The sequence below is a fragment of the Melanerpes formicivorus genome, unplaced genomic scaffold, assembly GCF_026170545.1.
Source record: "Melanerpes formicivorus ecotype bairdi unplaced genomic scaffold, bMelFor1.0.p_v2 SCAF_70, whole genome shotgun sequence".
NCBI lineage: Eukaryota > Metazoa > Chordata > Aves > Piciformes > Picidae > Melanerpes > Melanerpes formicivorus.
Genome location: NW_027142422.1, coordinates 2,436,995 through 2,458,809, shown reverse-complemented (window position 1 = coordinate 2,458,809; position 21,815 = coordinate 2,436,995). Strand labels below are relative to the sequence as shown.

Here is a 21,815-nt window from a genome sequence, read left to right as displayed (position 1 = left end):
ACCATGATTACAGCACCTGGGAAACGTGCTGCCTGCAGGGAAACTACTGTAGTACCACCTCCTGTCCATTAATGGAGTAATTCAATGCATTTACCTTCCTCAGCACTGCCATTTTATACAGCCAGAGCCACATATTTCCTGCTGAAACAGTGCAGGAAATGTTCCTGTATTTTGCTTGCTTAATATAGTAGATAATGCTCAGGGGAAAATAAATAGCTTTAAAATAAAGATACTGATTTTACTTTTTTTTTGGCAAAAATGCTCCTTGACTACATACTGCAATTTGTTTGTTGCCGTTTTAAAGCTTTAAATTAGACCCAGCACTTTCTATGGGGGGTGGGGATGGTACATGAATAACAAAGTTAGCAATCAAGTTTTTCAAGTGGACTGAAAAATTGTTTTCAAATTGACTCAGTCACTTCTTATTTCTTGATAGTCATCTTCACAGCCTGGGGAAGCTTAAAGCACCCTGTAATCAATAATTATTGTTATGCAGAGCTTGAAAAGTATGTAACAGAACCAAGGCAGGGAAAGCAGATATGTCTTTCCTTCAGTAAGTAGAATCTGTAGAGAGTCAGATTCCCCATTTCATTGCACATGCACCTCTTTATGTGCAGTGGAACCCAGGGCCAAGTCACACCCCTGTGTAATTATCCTAAGATCTTATTTAAGCATAACACAAAGCACATTTTCCCTCTACAGCTCTATAAACCATGACGAGAATTGTCAAGTTTGGTTTCCAGGCTTTAAGAGACACCATTAACTTGACAGTGGTTTGTGAGAGTGCTCACAAGGCAACTAATACTGCAACCCAAAGGCAAATGCTTTCAGACACTCCTTGTCTCCTTTCACGTAATCAGGGTAGTTTGAGCTGGAGTCCCATTGCAAGGAGGCTAAAAGCAAACATGCCTACCCAGCAACAATTAATCCTGAATCCCTGATCCCTGAATCTGCTTATCTCGTTCTCATTCATAAAACATGTTACATTTGGTCCTCCTAGGCTGCCAGATTTCATCCAAAGTGCACAGACATCACCAAGATCTAGCTACTATTTGCACATAATAGGTAACAATTAGTAAGGGAGGAAAAAAATGTGAACATAAATATATTAAAAATGGCCTGTTTTTAAGTAGGGTATGGGCCAGGTAAGCTCAATAAATAAGAGTCTTAGTTTCACTTTATATTAATACTTTAGAGGTGTTTTTCCTTTTGTTATAAGGACAGGCAGAGGTTGGTCTCTTCTCCCAGGCAACCAGCACCAGAACAAGAGGACACAGTCTCAGGCTGCTCCAGGGGAGGTTTAGGCTGGAGGTTAGGAAGAAGTTCTACACAGAGAGAGTGATTGCCCATTGGAATGGACTGCCCAGGGAGGTGGTGGAGTCACCATCATTGGAGGTGTTCAGGAGGAGACTTGATGGGGTGCTTGGTGCCATGGTTTAGTTGATGAGGTGGTGCTGGATGATAGGTTGGACACTATGATCTTGAAGGTCTCTTCCAACCTGGTTTATTCTATTCTATTCTATTTACCCTTTATAAAGAATAAATTATTTATTCCCTAAGATTACAGATGTGTTGATCCAGAAGTGTTAAGTGCCCTGACCCATTGTGCTAACCTGGCTAAGAAGTTGCAAAGAAATTGTCAAAGCACCAAAGAAAGCTTACCTTTACATTCGTTACTTTGCTGGCACTCACAATTACTGTCTCCACAAGCCTATTCCTAGGCAGCAGTGGGGGAGTCTTAACAGACTCCCTTAAGGGGCAGGGAGCCAACTTGTAGTTATTTCAAAGAATGCATCAGTTGTCTAAAATTTTGCACCCTAGTACAGATCCTGTTTGTTTGAAAAGGATCCAGGCCATGTAAAAACGGTCTGCTGGACAAAGTCCAGAGTTTTACAGACTAAAAGCATATAACTTTACAACATTCCACTTCAAATCTTGCATGAAAATGCTAGTTAGCAAGCTGTGATGGGTAAAGGGAGGGGAATAGCTTTAACACTGTCAAAACATTTTGGGACCAATCTCAGAACTGTGGGAAGAGCAAATGGAAAAGGTAGCATCTGTAGAATATTTCATACTTTACTCTCTCTGCACCCTTGCAGTGAGACTTCACTCACTGCTACACATACAGACAGGTGTTACTGATATTTTCAGTTTACAAGGTGAAGGCTTCTTGCCATCTGTTCAGAATTCAGATCAAAAAAAAAATCATCTAGCTACCAATATGATCTGTTAAGCCATTTGGCAAACCCCTTCCCTGGTTTTCTGATGTACTGAGAATCAAACACAAGGCTTTCTTACACATTTAGCTTTATTGCCACAAGCAGACCTACTAACATGGGACTATACTGTGTAGTAAAGTTAAGCAAGTGTGTAACTGTTTGCAGGTTCAGGGCCTTAGATCCCTGTTTTGGTCCACATGACCTAACAAAGCAAGTAATATCTGCAATAAATTCAGTTCCTCCTCCTTTTATTTCCTCCATTTTTCATGGGAATGATGTTTCAGCCACACACAAGTCTGTTGTACGTTCATTAACCCTTTGTAATTGTTTAAGCATTGAAACTGTGTGCAAGAAGCATAGTTTCTTTGCACCACTTAATTAGAGTATGTCCTTTAATGCTGTAAAACTGGACAGTGAGCTGAATCCATCACAGCTTACACAGGTGGTACAGGCTTGCTTACTGTAGGCTACAGCACTCCATTACAGTGGGAGTGACATACTAGTTCTGAGTGTGACAATACATGTACACAGTTGAAAAACAACAGATAAAGCTGGTAGACTCAAGAGTCCTTGGTTTCTAACAGACTGCCAACATTGCTTAGCCAGAGCTCAGGTTTACCAAATGAACAGGCATTCAGCAGCGTGATCGAGTTCCTGGGGAAAGGGGAATCAACGCCCAAGCAAGAACTACCTCTGCAATACTGGGCACAAACACTCAGGACCCCAGACCAGGAGATAGGCTGAAGCAGCTGTGGATGAATCAGGATAGCCATCCTCTTCAAAAGAGCCCTCATGAGAAGCATTGTTGCCCTTTTATTAATCTAGTTACATCTGAAGAGTGCATCGGAAGGGTGAAGCTGGTAGCTCACGTGGTTAAGTACCTCCACACTAAAAGCCATTTGAACTTGTTCCAGGAGCATACAGCATTGTACAAGAAGCTGCCAGTGGTGCTGGTCTGACATAAAACAAGGTCACATCAACTTCCCTTATAGAGTAGTCCCTGCAGAGCAGAACTGTTTTCTTTATAGGACCACATTTCCCTGTTTAATCACGTAGTAATTTCAACAGACTGGGTGTTTTAATAATTACTGCAAAGAAAGGAGGCAGAGGAAGAAATACCACAGAGATAAATTACTTTATACTGGCAAAAGCTGGAACGAGGCAAAAAGAGTTTTCCTTTCAGAAATGCCTCGTTATGCACCTAAGGGAGTTTATGGTGATCTGAATCAGGAAGGACAACAGAAAGGGAGATTCACTCATTTCAAGCTCTCATAAAATGTTTACTCCACTCACCTGAAGGGTAGGTTTGGTTTTGTTTTTAATTAGGGCCCAGAAGTAAAGTTGTTACTATGCATTAGGAGCTACTGAGGACAGCTCAAAGCAGCCAGGATCTGGATCACTCACCCAAGACATAACAAATCCAGAGTTAAGATCCCATTCTATCAATAATTGTGACTGTGCAAGCCTGCATCAGAACTGAAACAAAACCCACCTGCCCTTGTGAAACTAGCTCCTACATTTCTCCTCCACACATCCCCTTTCACTGGCTACTCTTAAGACTGAAGAGCCTTTTATATAATGGAAGTATAGTCAATTTTTATCAGTCCTCCACATAAAAGTGTTTTGGCCAACTTGTGTTCCATTACAAACAATCCATGAAAAGCTTAATAAGAAAACCAACACAAAATGTAAATACCTAAATAACTCATTTTCCTTTGCTCCTTAAGTAAAATCAAGCTGCCTTTGGAATACAGCACTGTCATGCTCACAGATACCAGACAAGATTTTTCTGCATCTCATGGAAAGTTATGCTCCATACCTTACTGAAACTCCTGTAAGTGTGCAATTGTGACAGACCTGGGTCTCTCCCAATGGCATTTGCCATTCCAGAGTCTGTTATTGTGTGCACTTTGCACAGACTCTCCATCCTCATTTAAACTGCCAGATATTTCTCCTCAATCTCCTATATATATATTACCAAATAAAAACATGCTCCATCAGAAAATTCTCTGATAACAAGGACAAAGGAAGGGGTTCTTACACTCTGAACACTAAAACCTGCTGGCAGCCCATTTTGGCTTTCATAACTGCCAACAGGCAAGTCAGAAATGGGACATGGGAACTCTGCTATGTCATCACAGCCACACAGCCACTCTTCTCGGATCTGCTCTCAGAAGACCCTTCAAACACTTTGTACAGCTCATTTGCCAATGGTTTAGTGCACACTGCCTCACCACTTCCCTGGGAAGACTATTCCATCAGTTTCACTCATAAGCCAGAAGGGGAATTTATAATTGGATACAGATCTCTTCCAAAAATTGTCACACACCATACATTAATTTCTGCATGTTGATCAGTCCAGTTTGAGAGCTTCTGAGCAGCCAGTTGACATTCTTTGTTATACATGCTGGGATGAGACACTTTAAACCATTCCTCTTCATGCCTTTTTTGAGATCTTTTCAGAAGTTGTATTCTTTACAGCCAGCATTTTGAATACAAGGCAGACAAACCCTGCACTGGAAGAGGCACAACATACAGGACAAAAGAAAGTCTTGATCCTGTTGTTTCAGCTTATCAGCTTGCAATTCAATTTCAGAGTAACATACAGTGAAGAGTATCTCCTGGAGCAGAAAGATGCTTTGTCATTTTTTGTGTGTGTGGGAAGGGAGAAGAATGAATAACTTCATGTTCTACAGGACCTATGAATAGTGGGGTTCAACACAGCAGTGTTTGTCACCTGAAGAGTTAAAAGGAAAGTGTATTTATGGATTGCAGTTGTTTATTAGTTTGGAATGATACCTATCTTATGTTGGGGGGGAAGCACAAGGTTCAGAAAAATAAATAAATACTCTCTTAACATTAAATCTCTTGTTAGTTGAGTCTCCTGCACCTGGGATCCCTCCCTCTAAGAGAAAAGCTGTTAGTCACTTTGGAGAGAGGCCAACTGTCTGGAATGTTTTGTCCAGAATAAGTGTGGGCTTCTAACAAGGCATGACATAAAATGTCAAGACCCTTTCTCTTTTGCAGTATCTTAAAAGCCACTTTCTTCCTACAGTTTGACAGAGACTTAACAGACAAACTAAATCAGAATAACTGAGAGCAGAGAAGTCATGCTTCAGGCACAAATGCTCAACACAGCCTCCAGTGGAAGCAGTACACGAGCAAGCAACTTCTGCCCATCTAAGAGCATGAGAAAGCAGTGATAAGTATTTAAAAGTGGACATAGAAAACAATAGGAAAACTGCCTGTAGCCCTTAAATGTATTTGGGCTTGCTGCTGAGTTTCGGTAACACAGAGATTCTTCATTTGCACCTGCAGCTTTTCAAAATTAGGGCAGTTTCCTTTTCCATGGACATACCTAGCAACTGGTGTGTTCAGAGCCTTGAAACCTTATCACACCTGACCACAGGGCTCTCTGCTCCCAGCAGTTCATAAATTACCCATTTCTTCCATAGGAATTGCAGGCAGACTGATATCACTTTGAAAACTCTGACCATTTAGAGAAAGGAAGCCATAGCCATGCCTAATGTGCCACAAAGGAGAAAGAACTCCCCAAGGGAATTAAAACATGTGATTTCATAGGCATGAAAGAAAAAGCCTTGAGAACAGTCTCTCATGGCTGCAGCAGTATAACACTGTCACCTTCCTAGCTCTGTGCTCAACAGACATGATCCAGTTCACCCCATAGTAAAACACCATGGCTTAAACACAAGATGAAGAATCCACTATAAACAATAAAATGGACTTTCAGAGTCTGGATATATCATGCAATTACTGCATTTGAGCTATAAAAAAAACAACCAAAACCAAACAAAACCTGCTGAGGCCCACTTGCTTAGAAAGTACAGGTTGCATTGTGTTGAATATTGGTACTGTATTCGCATGTTATTGAACAGGAGCTTTGTGTCACATGCCATTAGATTTCCACTTTGTTGTCCATCTTTGGAACATAAAGCCATGAAAAACCATTGACACATTCCTGATCCAGGAGAATTATTGAACTGTGCTCATAAGAATGACATCTTTCCCACCAGTGTTAGGCTTTAGACTTAGCTTGTCCAGGCATTGCAGAGAGGCGCTTCCCCCAGGCAAGATGTTAAAAGCTGTTTTGGAATAGACATATGGCTGCACAGTTGCCTACGGTTACCAAATATTTCAGGGGCCTGGTTCAATTTAATTTTTGCAAAATATTTTTAGATGCAGCTTCTAAACTTCAGAAATGAGTCAGATAGTGATGCTGCCTACGAATACAAAATGTAACATGGTTCTGTCCCAAAAGACAGCAGCTGAAAGTCATAGTAGTGATTGCCATCACAAACCAAGTGTTTTCCAACAGTTACAGCTTATACTGCCTGAGACAGTGTTCCCTTCCTGTGTGCTCAGGGTAAGGCCTGGGTTAAGTCAGAGGCCACTTGTGGAAGACAGTAACTTTCCAACAGGAATGTGTAGCAGACATTTTGCCATCCCTTTTGCCATCTGGGGTCTCCCATCATCAACCTCATGATCTTGCTGAGAAAGCTGTCAAGTTCACAGTGCCCATCGCACAACTTATGCTAAAGGCTGCTTTGAAAAGCACTTCTGAAGAGCAGCCCTTGACTGCAGCAAGGAAAGGAGCATATTCGGCCTCTGCTTCTGAGAGATTGAAGAATGTGGTAGAAAGCAGCTTGTTCTGCTTAGAAATATCTCTGCTGCAAATAGCCCTTGCATCCTCTGCATTAGAGTAAAACATTCTATTCATGGAAGAAGGAATAGATCAACTGATTCAGACAGATCCTTGCAATATGCACCTCTCTTAAAACTGATAATCTGAACTAATTTTAGGAAGGTCACGAGTTCAGTGTTTGCCATTTTGTGACCTAGACATTAACAATTAAGCCAACCATCATTTAGGAATGCAGCTTACCCAGTTTCACACACCGACTGACCTCAGAAATGCTGAGTCATGAGAGTGAGCTTATGGGGAGTATCAAGTGCAAGACATTAATCTCACTTCTATTTTCCTGTTGGTCTTTTCTATTTTTAAATTATCTTTCTCTTGGATCATTGACTTAATCTGAGACCTTACTAATTGAATGTTAAGCTTTGTATTCTTGTAGTGGGCTTAATGGATATAGCATTGATCGACATTAATCAATGACTTGACACTACTACATAAACATGGGACATGTACTAATTTGTTGCCCATAGCACATCAATAACACATTTTATACAACAAACCAAACATTACTCTCTGCTCTCCAAGGAGAGCCTTGTCACGTAGCTCTCCAATCTACCTCTACCTAGATACAGTGCTTGGGAAAGCAGTTTCCTCTCTCACGCTAACACAAGGGAGTGTTTCACTTACCCACATTTGTCTGCAGTAGTTTCTTGCTTGCTTTACCTCCACAGATACGGTGCTGTGCCGTTTTTGTTTGGGTTTTTCTGTGTGTGCATGCATTCAGTAAATTTCAGTGGTTTCACATATGTAACTATTCCTACTTTCTTTTAGCCAGTTTGTTCGGGTTTGCATTCATTCTTGTAGTTGCTGTACTTGTATGAGAGGTAAAGAGTGGATGAAGGCCCAGCTTAGGCACTCTCCTACATCACTGGGTCCTGGTCATGAGACAAGCTGGGGTCTGAAATTGGGAAGCATTTCCAGCTTCCATGCTAGGGACACAGCCAGAGTCGTCAGAGCAATCAGAGAGAAGACCCATGCCCAGTCATCTCCCTGCTCACAGAGAGGATCAGGTACACAAACATCACCTACAACTGGAATTTGCTCAGTTTGAGAAAACACTCCCAAACCAGATCTGACAGCTTTTTCAGGTAAGACATTTCAGTGTCTGAACACCATTATAACTATGCAGTAATGAAAACCACCGTTGCTGCAAACCTGCACATTGTTCCATCCACAGCAGAGATGAAGAGCAATAACTTGCTGTCATATTTAGAACCACGTCTGTGTATTACAGCACAGTTTGTTCTCTTTTCCAGAGTAATTCACCAGGCTGAGTTTGTCCAAGTACTGCAAGTAGAATCATCGAGTTGCCCAGTTGCAGCAACCAGTTTGGGTCTCCCCAGTTCAAGAGGGAGAGTGATCTACTTGAAAGAGTCCAATGGAGAGCTAATAGGATGATTAAGGGACTGGAACACATGTCCTATGAGGAGAGGCTGAGACCTGGGGCTTTTTAGTCTGGAGAAGAGATGACTGAGAGGAGATTTAATAAATGTTTATAAATATCTGAGGGATGGATGCCAAGAGGGAGGGGGACAGGCTCTGCTCAGTTGCATCCTGGGATAGGGAAGGGGTAATGAATATAAACTGCAGCACAGGAGGTTCCACCTCCACACGAGGAGGAACTTCTTCACTGTAAGGGTCACAGGGTACCGGGACAGTCTCCCCAGAGAGATTGTAGAGTCTCCTTCTCTGGAGATTTTCATGACCCATCTGCATGTGTTCCTGTGTGACCTGTGCTGGATTCTATGCTCCTGCTCTGGCAGGATTTGGTCTCTGGAGGTCCCTTCCAACCCCTAACATCCTGTGATCCCCAGCTCTGGTGTGTTCTCTTTTCTCGCATATGAAGACAGCAGTGGGCAGCAGGAAGAGCTCCACTCCTCCATGGTCCTTTGTGTGAAGGCAGATGGACAGAAGGCTAGTTCAGAAGAGCCCTTGTACAGGACACTCTGGGACACCAGGTTTTCAATACAACATATTCAGTTCCTACAATCTGTGCCATTTTTGGTCACCCTTTTTTTGCTCACTTTCCATTAACAGATACACAAACTGGAGAAAGAATAAAGTATCATGTACACAACTGGATGAAAAATTCAGACTGTGGGCTTATCACAGTGGAGCAGGACAGACGATCTCTCATCCCCTTGTATACAATACTCTCAGTAATGATTCCCAGAATGGCTTTCACATTTCAGTATTGTCACATCAGCAACTTGCATTCATTTTCTCATTTGTGGTAGCCCACAGACACTCCTGCTGGCTTATTCCCCATTTTCTGTAGATAAACTGTGTTTTCTTCTCTGACTGCAGCAACTCACACTTCTTTTGGTTCCTCTGTATCTTCTTGATTTCAAACTGCTTGCCAGCTATTCAAACTACTTTCAAATTTAATTCCAGCTCCCTCAGCATGGGTGATGTGCCAGAGACTTGGCAGATGATACTGACTCCATCAATTAAACTTTTCATTTTAGTAAGCCCTTTGTAGAGAAAGCTTTTTATTCTAATTTTTATTATATTGCAGCAGTTCTGCAGAACTTTTAAGTGTCCGTGGGTGAGCAGAATCCTGTTCATACGATTGTTCTGCTCCACTGTAATCTGCCATTTTCTCCTCATGTTCTGTTTCTTTAGCTCTCATGTGACAGACAAAATGTTCAAACTGAACTCTTCATGGAACAGAAACAAAAGAACTAAAACCTTCAAGGCACACTGCGTTAACTTCCAAAAGTCAAATGCAAGCTAACAACTGTAAGTCATTTCACCGAGCTAATTTTCATTAGTCTAAACCAAAACAATCCTGTTGTACATTACAGCAACATGAAGTGGTGCAGATTACAACCAAGATGTTAGGTCTCCAAGAGACCAATCTACCTATGGGATGTTGCTGTAATGCTGCTGAGATCAACAACTAGACTTATTTCAAGACCCAGGTAAAACTTTCCATTCAGGAGAGTACTGGAGAATATGTATGATGCCAAAACGTATCTGGTTCTATCTAGATGTTTGTTCTGCTTCATGCCATGACTGTGGTGTGATCCTAGAATGAAAGTGGCATCATTTTGCTTTCTAACATTAAGTGCATTTCTCTGTTCCCATCTTCCTCATCTGACACATGGATGCATGCCAGTTTCACTGTCTTCTTTTCTCCTGTACTGGCATTTCCATGACTACCTTCCAAGCATTACAAAAAAGCCCAATAAAACATGAAATATTGCTGAGTCCAGACATGAATGTGACAGTTTTCTCTGTGTGTTACCTATATCATCCCACAGGATATACATTTTACTGACACAATCTAAGGTTTGCTCAGTAAATAAATCATATGTGCTGGTGGAGTCCAGTGACTTACACAATGTAAAAGAAGAGTATCTTAATCCACACGTGTGTGATAAAAGCAACCAGATGTTTGCAGTCTAAGCACTGTGCTAACAGAGGTGGTATGGCAATGCACTAAAGGCAAAATGCCACACAGCCAGAACTGCCCACCAGAGTGTTAAGTACAGCTTCATAACTTCGAGCCCACAACCAGTAGGAGACCTTAAACTACCCTGAGGTACAGTGCCATAACGAAGGTAAGACTTCTAAATCAACTGCTAATGCCTACAACTCTTGGCTAAATTGGGGTGGAATTTCTTGTGAAAAACCAAAATAAGATGAAATAAAATGAAAGCACAGTAAAATAACTGCACAGTTTAGAAAATTAGCATAGCAGGAACACTGCCATTGTTCCATACATGATCAAATGTAATGTTCCCCCCCAAAAAAGTCCACTTCAGGTGGCCTGATCTGAGGTTTCAGATGGAATTTTCCAGGCTAGGCAGCCCCAAAACAGAAGTGTTAGAAACTTAGCAGCAGGAATACATGCATCACTGGAGGAGCACAGCAGACAAGTCATGACATTTCCAAGCTGATACCCTGAGCACTCTGTAATCCAGTGCATTAGCAGCAAGAGTGCTCTCAGCCTGTTGGAATGACTGAAACTATGCACAAGGTGTCAGAAATGGCATTTTGATGCAACCACTGAATGTGGCTGTCACCAAATGCTAAAGGAAGCTGAACTTACTGCAATGATATCTAACAGAAGTAACTTTTTCAATGCCATCTCCCTGAACCTGGCATTCAGAGGACCCATATCAAAACCAGAAATGACTGAAACTACCCAGGAAAAAAGTGTAACTTAACATCCACTCCTCAAAGGAGTCTTGCAAAGAATCTGTGAAAGGAAAAACCCTCTGAGTATGACTAGACTCACTTGAAAGCAAACGCCAGTTGTTCCAGCCACTGTGCACACAGTTACACACGAATAGCAACTTCTCACTAAAAATACTCATCTGAAATGGAAAATGTGTAACAATCCCAGATACAGACACACTGGGAACTCCTTGTGCACAGACATTCAGCCTCAAGTATGTTCTTAAATACCCTGGTGAGCACAGAACACATTTGCCATGAAAAAACTGTAAATAGGGAAGCACAGAAAACTCCAAGGCGTGCTGATGCATTCCCTCAATCCCTCACTGCACCACCAAAACTGAGATTTGGTATTAATATTCCTGATGAAAGACAAACCCCACCATAACAGCAGGAAAATATATTCCTAGCAGCTGGTAAACTCAGCTCCTAACACATGTTGCATATTTTCAATACCTTCCTGTGTCTCAAAGGGTATTCCAAAACTTCAGCTCTGGTAAAAACAGTTTTGAACTATAACTTGGAATTAGCACAGCAACAAACACATTCAAAGACAGGCTTAATTTTCAGCCCAGTAGTTTCCTGAACTTTTCAGGGTGAATAAACATACCAGGAGGCATGATAAAACTGCAGTTCCACATCTTCATCACAGACTTTGCATGCTTTGTGTTTCTCAACCTTTTCAAATGCTTGCATTCTCCCTGTCCTAAACAATTACATTGCACATTAGTGAATAAATATACAGATGTCACAGGCTTCTTTTTCTAATCCAGGCTACAGTTTAATGTTCTCTCCTCTGAGAATGCATCTTCTTAAGCCATTCCTCAGCTTTTCACTGTCCAGCTTTTCGCCTCCTTCGTTTGCACAACTCTTAAGCACATATGCTCACAGAACCTGTAATGCAATGCTAGGCAAGAGGCTTCCAGCAGGGAACACATCTCGGTTTTAGGTTGTGGTTGCAGACTGATCATCATAACTGCATCCTCAAACCCAGTGCTGTGGCAGAGCCACGGGAGGCACTGTGGTATGAGGACAGCAGCTGGACTAGAAAGCATAGCTCAGACTTGGAATGGTATTTTTCACTTTAAACTGCAGAGACATTTAGCAGTGGAACAAGAGGGACACACAAGTTTAAAGCAAACTAAAAATGATGATTCTAAGTATCACATTTAATGTCTCACATGATGCTGGATATCAGCACTAGGAAAATGAGCTGGGCAGACAGATTAAGATGTTCTTCCTATAATTCCTTATCACTTATCTTCAAAAGGAAGTTTTAACCTCATGCATTACATTCAGCGCTGCAGATTAATTTGTCTTGCCTCACTCTCCAGACACCCATCTCCCTCTTGCATTTTTCTTAGAGTTCTTGCTTAGAGCTCTGCAACTGCAGATGGCAATTTTCAATTAGGCATATGCTTCAGGGGAAATAAGGAATTTACCAAGGTCACTTAAGGGCAATGAAATCACACATACCATATAAAATGCTTACACTACAAAATGATAACATAATGGAACGGTAAAGCCTTTAACAAAACCCTACAGGGATCATGCAAATCGTACAGCATGTTCTTTCATTATTTCAAGTTCTCCAGCTACATCTTGAAAGCCTGGTCTTTTTTTTAAAAATTATTGAGTAAGTGAAAAGATACCAGGAAAAAAAAGTCACGATGTGCCTGACTGCCTCTCGTAAATGTGTGAGAGCGCTCAGCTGAGCGAGAGCACTCGGCTTCAAATTGTATGCAAATCCCAACGAAAGTAAGGATGAGGTGATGGTTGCACATCAAGTAATCATACAAAACCCCCTCAACCCACCCAACTTTATTTGTAGGATGAGCAGGTTACCCAATGTGAAAAAAACATTTAATAAGTTTATAGAAAAAATAGGATACTGTGTGCCAAAGACGTACAAGTGAGCCATGAGCAGTAGCTGTCATGAATTAAACCTGTTGGTAACGCAACGGTGAGACGACAGATCATTTTTGTTCAAGTAATCAAAGCTTCTGTCACAACTTTGGGGTCTCCCATCTCTGGCATACAAACAAAAAATTCCAACTCAATCATCCATTAAACTTCAGACTGTCAGACTCCAGTATTTCTGTTTCACTTCACTCTTGTCTCGGTTATACGACTATAGCTGGCACTGTAGATGCATGCAACCCCTCGGTGTGCTCAGTGCCTTTGTCTGGGCTCAGCACATCATTTTCTAAACAGACTGAACACCACCATGTTGTAACTGCATCCTGAGCACAACTCTGTCATTAAAACTGATATAAAAGTATCCTTGAATGAATGAAAAATTAATCTTTAAGCTAGATCTGAATGAACGTTAGCTCTTTTCTCTTTAATCAGTGAATGAAACATGTCACCTATTAACACGGATCGGAGATCAGTGTCTAGGGTAGGAAGACAGTTTGCAGGAGCTCAGGCAGAAGGGTCATTGTGCAGCTCAGCCAGAGCTACTGAATTTTTTTTGCTATTTGAGATAATACAGAAGGTATTAAATTGCTTCATCTACTTTGCAGTTTCTTTCTCACTGTAACAAGGATAGAACTTCCCTGGCATACATCTTCTAATGACATATCCTGCTCTGTCTCCTGTGCATCCAGGCCAATGTAAACTCATGCAACACCACAGACAGCACCAAGCAGAGGTCAAAAAAAATAAAATAGAGGAGACACTGGTTTTCAGCAGGCCCCACTGTGATGCTACAGGCTCTGCAGCCACACCATCACACATGCTGTGGGTGGCAGAGAAGGGCACAAGCATATATTGTGGCTGAAAGGAATGAGACCCTACAATGAGACCCTACATGGCTGCTTGCCTCCCTGGAAGAGTCACAACCATACAGCTCTCCTGGGGCAGGCTGCAGCCAGGATCAGACCTGCACTAGCACGGACACAGATGGCTGCTCAGTGCCCAGGGCACAGTAAGCACGTATCAACCCAGAATATACTGTGTGGGCATTTAACCAGGCATGTACCTTGATTTGCACTGGGAAATCAAAAGGCCATTGATGACTGCAACATGGCTAGACTAAACCAATGGGAGAAAATGCAATTTACTGGAGAAACTCAAGAAGAGAGGATTTAAAAGTACGTTTCCCAGGTGCCTTCTCTTGGCCTTTAAATTCACACTGTGGTTAGTAAAACCCCTGATGCAAGCATTTCCTCTGTGATCCTGTTTGATTCTCAAACAATAAAAGTTATCTGCAAAACCACCAGGAAGAGAAGCGAGACAAGTGAAGTCTATGGTTGTGGTCTACCAGCCCTCCTTCCTCTGCTGTGATGACCTCCACCACGACCAAAAGTGTTTCTCTTCTCAGATTTCATAGAAGCAGAATTGTTTGGGTTGGAAGGGACATTAAAAATAATCTTGTTCCAACCCTCTTTCATGACAATGAACCCATTAGCTTCAGCACTTATGCAGCATCAAGGAACTTGCTGTCTACTTCTCAGTCTTCAGGCTCCTACACAATTCCCTACTGAAACTACTGACTCTTCTGTGCCATTTCGTTCATACTTCACTAAAAAAGAGAGAAAGGTTCAGAAGAGCCTTAGTTTTTTGTACCAAAACAAGTGAATTTCAATACTGCCAGTTCCTTATTCTGAAGGAATACCTTTAACCCAGCAATAGCATGTTATTAATTTCAAGTAGACATTAATTCATAACAACTAGAAATACTTAGGAGGAAGAGGCTTTTAGAACAATAATCTTTACTGTAAGCTTCTAATCTCTTAGGTCTTTTGCCTTCTCATTTTACTCCTAGGAAAGCTCTAGCTACATCTGCCATAACTCGTGTACTCACACACACGTGTACCCACAAATATGAATAATCATAAAAATAAGTGAAAAGAAGTCATGTCTATCAGTTGTTATGATCAGAAAAGAAAACCATTCTGAACATTGACTCCACCCATTTCTGACCAGCTTTCTGCGCTTTTCTTTTCTTAGAAAGTACTCAGAGTAATAACAGAGTTTTCCATTCTTATCTTTATTACCACAACAGCATAAAACTTGAATGAACTTACACAATTAATATGCTGATACCTAACAGTAAGAGTCCTGGAGGACTGCACAACTGTGTTCTGCAAACAAGAAAGCTGTTCAAAAGAAATTTTTCAGCTTTATTTTCCATTATATCCTGAACAAAATCTTCAAGGAATAATCTCTCTCTGTGTGGGGATCTTACCCAGAGTCTGTTTTAAGAGTTATCAAAATACAAACCCACTTCCTAACACATATCCTTGTTTTGAGCTGGAGTAATCCCTATTGCAGAGGAGCACGGTTTGCTTACATTTCCTAGAAGAGCACCTTATTTTGCAGCTCACTGGAAAAATCTTTATTGGTGCAGGAACTCCCTGTATTCCAGCAAACACGTTCCAGCTATGCTCAGTAGCTGCATTCATACACATCCAAATAAAGTACACTGAATCCCTGGTGGGAATGCTTACAGGGGAGTACCTTTTACAAAGTATACATCCTAAGTTTAAAAAAACCCCATAAAATAGTAGTAGACAACTTTTCCCGGACGTGCTGGCATCATAACGCTGTGCATTCGCAAAGCTTCAGCCAGCTAACCAAAGCATCTCAGCCTTATTTCCAGTCTCGGCTCACATCTGTGTTCCATCTGAGATAAGAAAGTTTGAGAACCTCTCCAGTTAAGAGAAGGTGCATCCACCCGAATTAAAAGCACGTGGGCTGTCAGGTAAGTTGCTGTTTACACAGATGCTGCTGGACACAAGCAGCACACTTTTGCTTTGCAGCCTTTATAAAAAACGCAAGCCATTTTTGGAGGGCTGTAGAGCAGCTTTCGCTCCCAGCCTCTCTGCAACTCTAGCACCGCTACCCTCCAGCTGCCCGGATCCTCCTCACATACCTGCTTCTCCATTTTTGCCCTGACAGTTTTTCTTCCTTTTTCTCCTGGAGCTGAAGAAGTGAGCGGCACAGGCGAAGTCGCTGCCGGTCCCGAAGCAGGAGCCTCAGCCGGGCTCCGTCCCACCCTGCCCTCATTCACTCACTCACTCCCCGCCCTCCCGGGTGTGGGCTTGCTCCTCGCCCCTCTCGCCGGCAGCCCGCAGCCCTGCCGAGCTCGTTTAAGTCTAACAGGTTTCCTTATATAGGTAAACACGGAATTGCCTTACTGGTGAAAGAGGCTAACTGGCAGTAAGCTTAACTTAGTTAACTCCACAGATACCAGATGGGTCTGAGTGCCCGAAGTTGGCTGGCGCGGTGCTGTGAAGTGTCTTCAGAGGAGAAAACTCTCTCTATAGCAGTTCAGTACCTACGAAACTCTACCACTACTTAAAGCTGTAAAGATATTGAGAATTGTGTTAGCATTATATTAAACGCTTAACATTTTTAAAGCACACTTTCCTTAGCCTATGCTTTGCTCCAAGGGGAGTACCCAAGATGACAGAGATACGTGCACATGCAGTCTGACGGCGTCAAAGTAATTCCAGCCCTGTCAGCATTTTCATGTAAAGAACAGCTACATCCAGTGCTAAGTGAAAAGGTTAGGAAATGTGGATTGCAATACTGCTACCAACAGGAAGAATCAGTATAGGAAAAGCTGGGTTTGCTCTTTTCCAGTTCCTTTTCTATACAATGTAAGAGTCAAGCCTGTGGTGATAGATCTGTCTTTGTCAGAGGTATGTCTGCAGTTTACTAACAGACACACCCCTATCTGAACAGGGAAATACGGAGGTAGAGGGAGTACCTAGAACAAGCAGACACTTCACTGTGTGAAGCAGTGACACATGTATTTCACAGATGTATTTCCTGCTTTCCCTCTTTCCTGCTCACTAACCCCTGCTGTAAACACAAACTTATGTGTCTTGAAGAACTTCAGCAGGTAATTAATTAATTACAGGGAAAATTAAGTAATATGTTTCCCTTCGTTCAGACAAGATTCACCTGTTAATTATGGTCCTTCTAAAAGCTAAATCATTCTCAATATGCAGGGGGGTGGGGGGACCACCACAGACACCACAAAACATGAGTAAAGGGAAAAAAAGAAGGAATAAAACAAACAATGGAGGAAACCAAAATAAAAAGAATATATAGTGAAAAGGAGGAAAGACAAAATATTGATCAAATGATGAGGCTGCTGTTTAGAGACAAATTACACTGACCTCATGAAAACACATAATTTGCTTCATTCTTCCTCGCAGATGTGTTGTCAGTAACTCAAAACAGACAAGAGATGCAAATTTGGTCTCCTGGTGATCTATGGAAACTATAAGAGAGCACCACCCAAAAGCTAAGAATTATCGTTACCCAGTGGGCTACAGCTTTTCCTTTCCATGTGCAATATATGACCTAAAGATCACCAAGTAGGTTACTCTGCAGAGAAGCTATTCCTAATGATCATTCCTAATGGTTTCAATACTTCTTTAGTTATATTTTTTCTCTTCCCCTGAGGCATAAACATTCAACCTCATGATACTGCAGGAGTTGGGCTTGGAAGTTTAGAAAAATGAAAAACAATGCCAATAAAAGTTGTAAGACACTCAATAAATATATCTAAAATAGTTTTTCTGTGCAATATATAGGGAATCAGGAATATGTGGCCAGGGGCTTAGTAAAATGGCCTTCATGGGACTCTTTAAGGGCACATAACTCACTTGTGGCTCTACTGCCTAAGAAGAGTGTGTTGGTGTTTCCAAGTTCATGCTCCTGTGACAAAGCATTGGCACTGGACTATGCAGCCAGGTACTCCCTTACCACCAGTGAGCTTGTGACCAGTTCCTGACTGAGTATCGGTTTTTTTTTCACATGAACAAAGCCTAAAGCCAATTAAAATCTATCAGAGTTCCAAAACTGCAACAACAAAGGAAGTTCAAAAGGACTATTAAACAAAAGTACAAGTCAGCTTTGTATGCTTCAGCTAGCACTTTTTTCTGATGGTCAACCCAGAGCCCACAATCAATATCACATTCATTTGTCCAAACCCACTCCCTCAAGTAAAAATTTTTCTGCTACTTCTTTTATGTCTAATTTCCCCAACTTTCAAGCCAAGAGCTCACCTAGCTGTCACGTGCTACACCTGGCATACCCCTTTTACCTCCATAATGGTGACCCAAACACCACGCTGTGAATCGGTCATGGGATTTAGGGTCATAGAGCCAGATATGAAGTCTCGTGTTTTAGTTTCTGACCTCCTAACTGTGAATTCCTTAGACTGCTGGTACAAGCATGACAAGTTTTCCTGAGTCCATTATGTACGCAACAGAGAACCCCTTTGCTTAATAAATCTTGCAGTAAAGTAATAACTTGTTTCCTCACACGTAAGTCAGGATGAAATTTACCTGTTTCTACTGCATGCCCCTGCTAAAGTATTAATAGTCATAGACATCATAGGCAACTGGTTTGTATTTCCATGAAGTACTTTGGTTTTGAAAACCCCCTATATAATCCTGAAGCAATCCAGTCAATTCTTGAAGCTGAAAGTAACAATCCTATTACTTCCATTTACTTTGCTGTCATGCATGATCTGCAAGGAATACCAAGGCAACTGTAATTACTCTTAACCATTCTCTCCTGCTCTCCAGAAAGAGGCTAGTAGTTTTGAGCCTGCATGCAGAATTAGAGTAGATAGGGAAAGCTCTGAGCAGACATCTAAAATATGATTTTTTTTAATGTTAGCAATTAAAAGATTCACAAACAATGAACACAATCTGTAACAATGTGCTATTTTCTTTGTTGCAGTACTCTGAGTTATTGCCAGCAAAAGCTTACCAGTACATAGACACTTTCATTCAGTATGTCATGAGCTTGTTCCCTCTGCACAATTCATACAAGTGGTTTATTGAGGTTCATTTAGTTCCTGTTGTTTAGACACTATCTATTCATAAGCCAAATGACCCTTGTACAGCAGAGCCAAAGATCCCAGTCCTAGGCAGAATCTCAGGGGCTGATCAGTGTACTACTGTGTTTCTTTTTGCTGTCAGCTACATGCCTTACTGGCCTTACTTTCTTCATCTCAGAAGACAGTGCATAAGAAGTATATTCTCTTACTAAAAGACTGGTGGATTTTCCCTCTCCCATTTCTGCCCATTCTTTAAATATACAGTCCTGATGCTGTTTATGTTCCTGTACCAGAAATGGAAACCTAGTGTAAATTTCTACACTGAATTTTGATGGAATGGAACAGATAAGTGTAGCGCACCAAGAAATAAGTTTCCTGCACTTACCTTTCCAATAATATATATGAAACAAGTAATGCTAGCCCTGAATCCTGCCACATGTGCCTAAATATGTACCTTGACATTTCTTCCTGTATTTAAAGCTCAGGGTGGACCACAGCAGATTCCGTCTTCTTTTACTGCATTCTTGCTCAATAAAAAGGTTTTCTTCTGAAGTTCTTTGTAGGCTGAAAATATCCACACTTGAGTGGCTAAATAAATTGGTTAAATCTATCCAGGTAAATTTAAAGCACCAGAGATCTCTCAAGTTTCATTGCACAACACTGTTGCCCCACAGTTTCCAGAATTAAGCTGTTAATGCATTCTTGAAGTTCTAATTCCTTCTATGCAATGGCAACACTTCCTTTCACTTTGATATGGACAAGATTTCATTCCTCATCTTGGTATCTGCATCTTTACATCTTCAGTTTCCCGCAGAGATGTGCATCACCAAGCATACCACAATGCATGCTCTGTTCCTGTGGGGTGCAACGAGATCACTCATTCAATAGCTCATTGTTTGTCTCGGCCACATTACCCAGTCATCAAATCAAGTAATGTGCTGGGCTAGAATGGCAGCAGTGAGTACCTTACAAATAAGGTAGATTCAGCTCTATCAGCCTTTGTTTAACATACAAGTCTCCTCAAAGATATGCAATGGCACATTGCATCTCTCTTTCCATGCCAGAAGATCTGTTTCCCTGAAAAACTAAAATCCTGAGTATATTGCTATTTCCAGCTTCACAAGTGCTATTCCTGCACCACTACTAAAATAATTCATACACTCAGAATGCTACATTTGTGTCGTGAGGTATCGTTGCAGTCTGAGCAGTTAAGCTTTAACACTCAGCCTTTGGGCTGAACATCTGAGAAAGCTATGAACAAAATGCTCTGATTTAGAACACAACTTTCTCTAAGCTAGACAACATCTGGAGAAATGCATCTGCCTAGGTCTGGCTAGGATGGAGTTAACTTTCTTCCTAGCAGCCAGTATGGTGCCGTATTTAGCCTTAGTGGCTAAAGCTGTGTTGATAACATATTGTTTGGTTATTCCTGAGCAGCGCTTGCACCACCTCACTGTGCAAGCTACTCCAGCAAGTAGGTTGGGAGTGGGCAAGTAACTGGCAGGGGATCCTGCCAGGACAGATGACCCAAACTGGCCAAAAGGCTAGTTCATAGCACATAATGTCACTCTCTGCAATAAAAATCAAGATAGAGTAAGAAGAAGGGGGTTAGCTTCCAATGTTCCCATTGTTTGGAGGCTGTCTGGGCACTGACCTGACTTGGAGGGTGGAAACTGTAATTTGTAGTGCTCCCCCCCCACCTGTCAAACTGTCTTTGTCTTGACCTATGAATTTTACCATTTTTGTTCTTCCTATTTTCTTTTCTTGTCTTACTGGAGTGGGTATGACAGAGTGAGCAGCTGCCTGGGTACTAGCTGCTGACTGAGGTCAACCCATCACAAGAAAATATAGCAGGTCTGAAATGTTAGAACTCATCTTGTCATTTCTGACATACAACTTAACTGTCCAGTCCAGAAACTCACAGCAGAGCAGCAGTTTCAGCAATGGCTCTTTACTACTCATCACCTAACAGCTTTTGCCTTCCAGAAGATACCTCAGTGGCCTGTGTAAATGCTTCCATCTCATTTCAGGAAAAAGTCAAAAACTGTCATGCTCCATTACCTTCTGTGGTGGCAAACTGAAGCCATTTAGCTTCCCCTTGAAATGCACTAGAAGGACCCAAATAGCAATCACAGATCTGAGAAGCAGCTGAAGTTGCTGCCTCTTAGTTACCTGTATACACACAAGGACAGTCAGGCAATCCACATCTCTATGATAGCAGATACACTTGCAACAAACTTGGGACTGAGAGCCCTGAAGATGCAGCATGCAGTTCACATGCTCAGCTCAAAGAAGGCCCAGGGGTTTGGCACCCTATTCTTTTCTTCCAATAGGTGCAAAGTAATAATTAACATAAGAACATACGTTTGTTCAACATCCAGGCTGTAAGTGCAAATGTTCAAGGGAAGACTAAAAGGTTAAGGCATTCAGGAGCAGTAACTCACAACTGAACACACCATAGACAGCTGAACATGTACCTTATCTGGGGAACACTAGCTGTATGGATCAGTTAGCTTTATGATACAACCTTTCCTTTTTATTGTTTCCTGACCTGGTGTTCAATTTTACAACCTTAATGCAAGTGACTTTGTTAATAAAGCATTACTTATAAGATCCGACCATATTACTTAACCTTTCCACAGGAACAAAGATGTCAAAACAAGTCAAAGGCTAATGTCTAAGGGGATTATTTTTACCCTTGGGAAACGAACTGAGCTTTCTTCCTCGCCGGTGTTTCAAAATGCATCATTAAAAGCTATGTAATACAACAAAAGTTACTATCTTTACCCTTGCACCACATGTTCTTCAGGTATCAGTAACATGCTGGCACTAAACAAGACCTTTATCTTTTCATTAAATACATTTGAAACTCAAGGTCATCTTA

At 41.5% G+C, this 21,815-nt stretch overlaps 1 protein-coding gene across 2 annotated transcripts in view; it reads right to left on the bottom strand.

Annotated features, from left to right (window-relative positions):
• Positions 1–21,815, bottom strand: part of MID1 (midline 1) — a 276,661-nt gene that overhangs the window by 196,348 nt on the left and 58,498 nt on the right. Inside the window, exon 1 of one of the 2 annotated variants that reach the window (XM_068163145.1) lies at positions 16,001–16,124. The exons of the other annotated variant lie outside the window; for it this stretch is intronic. The gene's annotated coding sequence lies outside the window, so the exon portion shown is untranslated. Of the gene's footprint in view, positions 1–16,000; positions 16,125–21,815 lie in introns of those variants that run through there. 2 annotated transcript variants of the gene reach the window in all.